Below are 9,983 nucleotides of genomic sequence, written 5' to 3' on the forward strand. Positions count from 1 at the left end.
AAAGATAATAAAAGGAGAACAGCAAATTCATCAACATGCTGCAATCCTGCAATAGAGACGAGAAGAGGGACTGGCGACGCTCGCTGGGCTCTGTTCCTGGAGGCCGAGCTTATGAGGGCTCCCCCAGGTCTGGGCACAAGAGAGCGTCTTCTGAGGGATTCGGAATGAATGAACCCCTGAGGTGCAACCACGTGGGTAAATTTTAACATCTTAGCAATACAGCAGGATGTCCAAAAACCCTGCAGAAGGGAGGACGCCCTTCTTATAAAATGAGAAAAATCTATGTGTATACTTTCTAGGAACATACCCAAATGCAACAGAGAGAAAAGCAAGGGCGGGGGGAACAAAGTGTGTAGGCCGGGGAGACTGCGACAAGGATGCGTGGAGACCACCTGGCCCGGTGGAAGTTATCGTCAGGGTCCCAGCTTTTTGTTCGGGGGAGTGGGTTTGCATGCGCTTATTATTAAAAATAGCTACTAAATAGGTAAATCAAAGCAGGTCATGCTGACCCAATGAGGAATGAGGAACATAGGCTGAGGGCAGAGAAGAAAGAGGGAGAAAAGGTAGCGAGCATCAGTCATTAACTCCGTTTCCGCTGGCACCTGGGCCCCCCGCAGAGCCAGGGCGGCCGCATGGGGCTCTCGGGCTGGGCTGCTGCTGCGGGGTGGCTACCCGCCCCCCACCAGCCGGTGCCTCTGCCTCCCCGGCCCTGCGGAGGGGATGCGGCCGGTGAGCTGCTGGTGGAGCTCGGCCACCGCTCGGCCCAGCTTTCCCTTCTTAGTGGGACCAGTTGCTGTTCAGGATTCTATTCCGACCCTGCCGGATACAAAACTAACTGGCGGAGAGGAGGCTTCCGGAGACGGTGGGGCTGGCCTGAGGGGGAAAGGACCAGGGGATGGGCCTCAGGGAGCTGCGAGAAATCGTGGGGGGGGGGGGGGGGGTGGTCTCTCGCAGGCAAGAGCCACGCTCATAGCTGTGGGCCACCGGCCAAGCCAGGTCGAGGCTCAGAGGAGGGCACTCTGGAGGCCCGCCTCCTGCCCCACCGAGGGGACGGTTGGTAGGGACCAGAGGACTTCCTCAAAGGGGTGGAGAGGTGGGAGCGGGAGCCCCGGGGAGAATCCAGACGAGGACGCAGGCCCAGCCTGCTGAGAGCAGGACGAGAGGGACAGAGGTCACTGCCGGGACGTGGCGCGGCACAGGGTGGGTGGGAGAGCGCAGGGGTGAAGAGGCTGGATCTCGGGGCTAGGGTCTGGGCTCAGATCTCTGCTCTAACCCTGGGGTTGCTGGGGGAGCCGGGCACAGTGCTCAACCACTCCAGGCCCTACGTTCCTAGGCCAGTCTCCTTGACACGCGTTGCACGGAGGCTGGGAGTCAGGCCACAGTAGGCAGCAGGGTGCCCAGGCCAGGGCTCGGCAGGGAAAGGCTTGAGCAGAGACGTGGAAGGGTTGCAGGAGACTGCCAGGGGCCCTGGGGGAGACAGACCCTGAAGGCAGGGGCACGTGTCCTGCAACCTGAGTGGCCCCCAGTGCTGTGTTGTGACCGAGAAGAGAGAGGGAGGGAGAAAGGAGGAGAGAGAAGGTAGCCGTGAGGCCAGAGGGCCCACGGGGGCAGGTCACGCAGGGCCGCAGCCGCCCCTGGAAGGACCTGGCCTTTGTCTCAGAAACTGGGAGGCGTTCTGGAGTCCTGCGCAGAGGCAGGACCGAATATAACTTATGTATTAAAGAAGGTCAGCCCAGGTTGTGGGTGAGAGAGGCAGGGAAACCTGGTCAGGGGTGAATGCCATCACAGACGGGCAGACAGGGTGGTAGCCTGGCCTGGGGCGGTGGCACGGTGACAAGGGTCGGATTCTGGAGGCAGGTGGAAGAGAGAGCCAAGAGGATTTGCTGACAGACAAGGTGGGCAGGAAGAGCAGCGGGGGGTGCGGGGAGGCACGAGGGGTTTAGCGGGAGCAGCTGGAAGGACAGCGCGGGCCTGGCGGACGGCAGAGGTGTCTGGGGGGGGCATGCTCAATGGGACAGGATTCTGGGCCATCCAGTGCTAGCAGTTCTGGTCTTCGGGACGGTGGGGAGGGGCTGCTGAGAAGGTAAAGCGGGGTCATGGTCGTGGGGTGCCGAGGCCCATGGCAGCCGTGTGGGAAGCCCAAGGTCCTCGGAGCCGCCGAGCGTGGCCACAGCATCCCGGGAGGGGGACCGTCCGCACGCTCGCGGGGAGGAATTCTGATCGGCGCCCCCCCCCCCCACCCAAGAAGCACCCTCTCCACTCCCAAAGGCCAATGCGGCCCTGGCTGCTGACCAGGACTGGGACCCACGTCAAGGCCACTCAGCATCCCTGCACCCCAGCTTGCTGGGGCCCTGCTAGCGGGGAGAGGAGCTGTGCGCCCGGGGCCTAACGCAGATCCCGGTACACTTCCCAGCAGAGTGGCGGCCCTGCCCCTCCGGGACCGGCCCATGCACCGTGCACAGTCAGCGTCCGGAGCGATCACGGAGGTTGTGAAACGGGGAGCCGGGGCCCGCGGGTTCCGGCTCACCCAGCGGCCGACAGAGCGCCGCCAGCGCAGCGCACCGCCCTGCTTTCCGGATCGCAGAAGGGCCCGGGCTGCTCGCAGAGGCCACCACAGCGCGGACTGACGGAGCACACGGCGGCCGGCGAGTCTCGACCGTGCGAGCCAAGGGGATGGGAGACGCTAAATGTAATCGCCAGGGTGGCCGGGCCAACAGTGTCAAACCCCAGGGGAGACACAGATGGCCCAAGGGCCGGCCCTGGGTCAGGAAGCCGGGGCCGTAGCGGTCCAGAGCCCTGCCAAGCTGGGGCGCCCTTCCAGGACTGGGAGAGCCACCTTAGCGTGCCCAGAGGCACTGTCCCTTTTCCAGGCGGGTCACTGATGACCCACGGGCTGTTTCCTCCCACACAGACCCTGGCAAAGCAAAGCAGCATATGTGCCAACGCCCTGGGAGCGACCCGGAGAGGGCTCAGCCACGGTGGCCGTTCTCTCGAGGACCACCGCCTCCTCTCCCTCCCCAGGGACCTCCTGCACCTCCTGGGGGCTCGTCCTCTGTGCCCTGCGCCACAGAGCATCCTTTTTCCTCAGAAAGTGACCCAAGGGTCACCAGCTCCCAAACTCTGGCCAGTTAAGGTCTGCCATCTGCCCTAACGCTTCCGAAATTAGACAACCACCCGCTCCCTTGGCCATTAAAACTCAGCAACTGTTGCATGAGCTGCAAAGAGCTTTCAAAAGTCAAAATTAAAACTTTGTTTCCGGGGCACACGGGTGGCTCAGTGGGTTAAAGCCTCTGCCTTCAGCTCAGGTCATGGTCCCAGGGTCCTGGGATCGAGCCCCATATTGGGCTCTCTGCTTGGCGGGGAGCTGCTCCTCTCTCTCTCTGCCTGCCTCTCTGCCTGCTTGTGATCTCTGTCAAATAAATAAAATCTTTAAAAACAAAACAAAACAGAACTCCGTTTCCACGTGGCCCTCTCTGTATGTGCCCTGCGACGACGTTCTTAACTCGGGATGTTGAGAGCGTGACTTTCATGACGAAGAACATAAGCAGCTCCTGGCGGCTCATTTGTTCTTCACCGCCAGCCCCTGAGGAGAGGCCTTCCTGCCTCCAGCTCGTAGGAAGGAAACTGAGGCGCGGCGGGGCGCCGAAGCTCCAGATTCCAGAGCCTGTCGAGAAGCGACAGAACCGAGAGTCAAAGCAGGCCTCGCTCTTTAAAACAATCTACCTTCTCCTCAGCCTTCCCCCGGCTTCTTCTTACAGACGGTGCGGCCTGCGGAAGCCCACGGGCGAGATGGGGCGACAAGGAAAGGGTTCACACAGCACCCGGCGGAGCCCCTCAGCTCGGCTGGCTTTTCTGAATGTAATGGGGTCCTGACAATTTGCCCAGTCACTGCCCCGCCGGGGCCAGGCCTCTGTGGGGCTCGTGGCCGCCTCGGCCTGGCTCCAGGAGAGAAGACAGCTGGACCCCAGCCGCCCACCCCCAGGTGTCCCGTCCCACTCCGCAGGGAGGACTCCGAGCCCGAGGCCTGCCTCTCCACTTCCCACTTCGCTGAGGAGACAAGCCCCTTCCCCGCTGCCCACCCCAAGGACCGCACCCCCAGGGCCCCCAGGGCCAGGGCAGGAACCATCCCTGGGCTCCGGGGCAGAGAAGTCACAGGCTTGCACGAATACCACCATCCAGGGAGCCAAATGGTAACTTGGGTGCCGTCGCTGGAGGGCTTTTGTGCAAATAATCTACTGAGGGCTTGTTCTTGGGAGAGACCGGGAAGCAAATGTTAGAAGTGGAATAAGAGAACGGGGATTTGCTGAGAAAGGCTGTGCATCCAGGTGGAGATTAACTTTACTTGTCCCCCAGGGAGCCCTGGTGTCAGTGGTGAGACACCACATGTCCTGAGGGGAAGGGAAGGGGCTGGAACCATGCGCTCAACCCTGGCCTGCCCGCCACCGGCTGTCACCGGTGGTGTGGGGGGCCAGGGTCGTGACCTCTGAGGCAGGTGCCTCCCCTCAGCCGTGGGCAACTTTGGGGAAAGGGTATGGTGTGAGAGGTCAGTGCCCAGCAGTTCCAGAAGCAGTGGGCACGAAGGCGATGTGCGTGGCCACCAACAGTGGCTTCCTGTGGGAGGCCCACCATGTGCAGGACCAGAAGCAGAGGCTCCAAATGCTCGAGTCATCATCCGTCCATGGAGTTTCACAGCCACCACGGCCCCTGGGTGGCAGAGGGGGAAAAGCTGTGTAACTCCAAAGGCCTCGCGGGGTTACCGGAGTTAGCAAATGAAGAAACGCAAGATGCCGGGTTACACTGGGGTTTTGGATAAACAACAAACACATTTTTAGTACCAGCATGTCCCAGTTCATATTTGGGACATGCTGGTACTAAACAATTATTCACCACCCGGAGTTCGCAGTTAACTGGGCACGCTGGGTTGTATCTGGCAACTCCGGAGTCGGCGGTGTCAGGCCGCCTTCTGTCCTGTCCCCGCTCCAGGAGCTGAGGCCGGTCGGTGTGCACGTTGCACGGTGCCAGGTACCCAGGCAAACGCTCCTGTCCCTAGAAATGCACCGTAGGACTTCCCTGCTGGGGGTGGGGGACACCAGGACTGGAACTGCGGGCGCATGTCTTCATCTGCGAACCAAACCCCTCAAACGCGGACCCCCCCGGCGCGGGCGTGCAGCCCAGTACGCGGGCGCGGGGTAAGGCAGGCGCCGTCCCTGCGCTTGGCAGCGGCCCTGGGCTTCCCGCCGTCCTCGCGCCGCCCGGGAGCTTTGACGAAATCCTGTCCCCCACGCAGTCCCTCCCTCGCGCCCACACGCCGGCGGCGGCCTCTGCGCGGAGGGGAAACCCAGGAGGCAGACACCCCAGTGGGCTGGAGACCAAGCCCGAAGCTTCACGCGCCCACTCGAGGAAGGCGCCCTCCCGCCGGGGGTCCCCTCCGGAGCGGCCCAGCACGTGCGACGGACGCCCGGCCCCGCCGCAGGCCGACTCCAGCGGCCCCCGCCCCGGGGTGGGGGGGCATCTCGGCTCGTGCGGCGTCGCCGAGGCAGCGAGGGACGGGGCGCGCTCGGAAGCTCAGCGAGGCAGCGGGGAGCCGAGGCTATAATTAAATCAGACTGTGAACATATTGTTCGCGGAAACCTTAGCAGAGCATGAGTCACGATGGCGGAGTGAATCACACAGCCTCAGAGTTTCCATTTATATCGCCTTCCGCTGGGGTCTTTCTGCTTCGGTTCCAGATCCTGGGCCCCCGCCGCCTGCCTCCTTCGCCCTCCCCGGGAGGAAGCCTCCAGCGGCGCGTGGCTCAGGGCCCGGGGTCCGGCGCGGCGGCTGCTGCTGCGGCGGGGGCAGGAGCGGGGCCCGGCCGGGACCCAGGCGGGCGCGTCACCAGCACCAGGGCTGGATGACCTCCTGGCCGCCAGGGAAGGAAACGGGCAGGGGAACGCAGCCCTTTCAGCCACTGCTAGCATCTCCGGTGTTGGTTTGGGGATTTTTATTTTATTTTATTTTTTTTTAAGTAAAATTTGGTGAGAGCGTCGAGGTGGAAACTCCAGGTTAAAATGGAGTTTCCTGATCCTTGCACTGTTTTTGGTTAACTTCGCTCCCAGGATGGTTCCCAGACAGCACAGCCCCGCAGAGCGCGGGCTGGCAGCAGGCTTGTCCCCCAACCCCAGGGACACAGCTGCGGGAACCTGGCCTGTGTCCCCAAAACAGGAGTGCCCAGAACAACACTTACTCCTGGGGTGGCTGTGAGGGTTCACAAGTTAACAAGCAGGAGGCGGTCAGCGAGGCCGGCCTGGAAGGACTGCCAGCCGGGAGGGCGTTCAGCACCGCCACTGCCACTGGCAGGCCTCTGGTGACAGCAGGAGGGAACACAGCCACACTGGCTTTGCAGCCCGCCTCAGACAGGATTCACAGGCCACGGGGACTGCCGAGGGCCTTCCTTGTCTTCTGTCCCAGCCCCCTTTTGTCGCAGGTGAGGACACCCAAGCCCCGGGTCCTTCCCATGAGCAACAGAGCCGGAGCAGAACTGACCTCTGACACCCCTTCCTGAGCTCTGTCCCATGCCGTCGTGCGGCGCCCTGCTGTGCTACCATTTTTCAGAGACGGGAGTGGGTTCTCCCTGGTGGAAGACGGGCAGTGCGGGGCGGTGGGGAGGGACCGGCTGCCGCTGGGAACCACACCAAGGCTCTGTCCGCGGGGTCCCCGCAAGCACGACACCACCACCCTCATCACACGCGTTCAGACCCTGGCAAGGGCCAACACCGTCATCTCATGCAGACCATCACACGGGTCCCAGGAGGTCGGGGCAGGGGGCCGCTCCGCCTCTCCATCAGATCCCCGTGGAGCTGTTCCATCTACTCAGACCCAGCATGGACGTGGCCTCAGAAATCCCTAGCTCTCTTCCCACAGCGGTGTTTTCATGACCACGGCATGTTCCCCAGGCTTTGAAGGATTTTTATCTAGCAAGCTGCAAATGATAAGTAAATTAATTTGTTCTCCTGTAATTTATTAATTGGAGACCAACATAATGGCCAAATGAAGTTTCTGTTCAGTGAGAATAAATGGTGTTCCCTAACTGAGGAGCTGGGATTCCTGCCAAAAGCTGAGAAATGTGACATTTTTCTTGGCCCGAGATATCTTACTGAAGCTCCATGAAGAGCCCCTGGAGAGCTTTATAAAGTGACATCTCGTGGACTCGTGTTAAGATGACTGTCCTCTCAGGAGGCCCAGAGACCCCAGGAGGGGAGCCATGGGCTCTGATGCCACCATGGCAGTTCCCCTTAGGATAACGATTGGGCAAAGACCCAAGGAGGCAGCAGTGCAGGACAGGAAGGGACCTAATACTGGTGCTGGGAATGGGGCCTCCAACCTGTGCTCCAGGCAGGACTGCCCACTCTGATGACTGGGGGCCCTTGTCCTTTGGTGACAGCCCCAAAAGCCATAGGGGCCCTTGGAATGTCATCTTCCTCAACTTTTGGACATAGCCCAAACATCTTCGCCTGCTCTGAGGTGCTCAAAGTTCAAAGTTCAAAGGTTTAACTCTCCACTAGTAAAGACACATTCCTAAAAGGGCCAGAAATCCAGGACCCTCCCACACGGCCTCCTGAACAACGTAGCTAACAGGTCTGTGGTTCTGGCCACACCAGGCCACGTGACACTGAGGACCCACCCTTCCTACCTGACATGCTCAGTTCGGGCTCACCGAGACCGTCACCGATATAACGCAGGAGAAAATGACAGACTCAGACCCTAAGCTGATCTGAGCATGAGGGTTTGTGTAGTTAGAAATGCTTGGCTTTGCTATGAATCCCTGGTATTGTGGAAAGGTCCCTGGGATTAGAGTCACAAGACCATTGGTTTGACTTTCAATTCCATGAATTTATCTCTCCCTCTTTGTCACTTACAACTTTCATATAAAAACTTACAAAACACACATACATGCACAAAACTACACACCTAGAAGTTTCATTAAAACTACTATAGTCTCAGGGCGCCTGGGTGGCTCAGTGGGTTAAAGCCTCTGCCTTCGGCTCGGGTCATGATCCCAAGTTTCTGGGATCGAGCCCCACATCAGGGCTCTCTGCTCGGCAGGGAGCCTGCTTCCCCCTCTCTCTCTGCCTACTTGTGATCTCTCTGTCAAATAAATAAATAAAATCTTAAAAAAAAAAAAAAAACTACTATAGTCTCTATTAGTGCCAGGGAAATGGAATGAATGGCAGCTCGAACTAGAAAAAATAGGGGGGGGGGAAGCCCCCAAACAGCAGCTTAATAAACAGAGCAAGCTGAGTAAAGTAAAATCAAGCATGTTAGTTAATTCACCAAAATTAGCTAAAGTGAATTTACCCAGTAAAAAACAAAGACTGTCAGAGTTGAAAATAAAAATCTAGGTTTATTCTGCTTAGAAGGAGAACACATAAGATAAAGTGCCAAAGGAAGACTGAAAATAAAATACCAAAAAGATACAAGGAAAATGTTAACAAGAAGAAACTGGGAAAAACAGGTGAAGAGAAAAATCAATGCTCAAGACACCAAATAGGACAAAAAAGGACGCCGTGTGGGGTAAAAAATACAATCGGTGCATGCAACATTCATGAACTTACGTGCATTCAATAACGTAGATGCTAAGGTTATAAGGGGAAAAACCCTTTAGAAATGCAAATAGAATAGAATAAAAATACAGTGATGGAAGGATGTTTTAATTCACCTCTTTCAGGATTAGATATATCTTATTTCATTTTTATTTTATCTTTAGAGAGAGAGCAGGAGAGCTGGGGTGGAGGCAGAAGGAGAGGGAGAGAGAGAATCCGAACCAGACTCCATGCCTGGGGCAGAGCTGGATGCGGGGCTCAATCTCACGACCCCAAGGTCATGTCCTGAGCCGAAATCAAGAGTCAGATGCTTAACTGACTGAGCCACCCAGGCACCCCAGAGAATTGGACAGATCTAATAAGCAAAACCTCAGTAGGAGCACAGATGAAGTGACTGATACAACTAATAATTTGGGGTAACAAATAACATAGAAAGCCTGACTTCAGATGGAAAATATACACTTTGCATGTCCATGAAATATTTATAGAAATAGATCAGGTATATGACCACAAAAAAAATTTTTTTATTAAGTCTGTTAAAAAGAAAACCAAAGGGGACGCCTGGGTGGCTCAGTTGGTTGGGCAGCTGCCTTCGGCTCAGGTCATGATCCCAGCGTCCTGGGATCGAGTCCCACATCGGGCTCCTTGCTTGGCGGGGAGCCTGCTTCTCCCTCTGCCTGCCATTCTGTCCGCCTGTGCTTGCTCTCTCTCCCTCTCTCTCTGACAAATAAATAAAATCTTTAAAAAAATAAAAATAAAAAAAGAAAACCAAAGGCCCAAAGTAGTACCACTGGGGCCAAGCACACAAGTCAGGGCTTGAGATATACTCTAATTGCAGTTTCAACCTCCCCGAGCACTGTAGTCCTACTTAACTGGTCAGTCGAGAACTGTTTGATGGGAGCCAATGAATCTGCCGTGTGGGCCCTCTCCAACCCCCAAAGGAAAAAGAGGGTTAAGATCCCTCTGCTCTTCCCCCTAAGGGAGAGTACCTGGTCTGGAAAAATCCTTTGCTTCTACTTATGACTTTCTTATACCCCCCTCCTATAAAATCCTTCCACGATGTACCACTCCTCTGAGTTCCCCTCTACTTGCTAGACAGACGGGATGCTGCCCGATTCATGAATCATTTAATAAAGCCGGGGCGCCTGGGTGGCTCAGTGGGTTAAGCCTCTGCCTTCGGCTCAGGTCATGATCCCAGGGTCCTGGGATCGAGCCCCGCATCCGGATCTCTGCTTGGCAGAGAGCCTGCTTCCTCCTCTCTCTCTCTCTCTCTCTCTACCTGCCTCTCTGCCTATTTGTGATCTCTGTCTGTCAAATAAATAAGAAAAATCTTTAAAAAAATAAAATACCTAATGTTTTCAATGTGTAAACAGAGACCCTCCTAGAAACCCCTTAAAGAGG

Source organism: Lutra lutra, chromosome X, assembly GCF_902655055.1.
Source record: "Lutra lutra chromosome X, mLutLut1.2, whole genome shotgun sequence".
Classification (NCBI taxonomy): domain Eukaryota; kingdom Metazoa; phylum Chordata; class Mammalia; order Carnivora; family Mustelidae; genus Lutra; species Lutra lutra.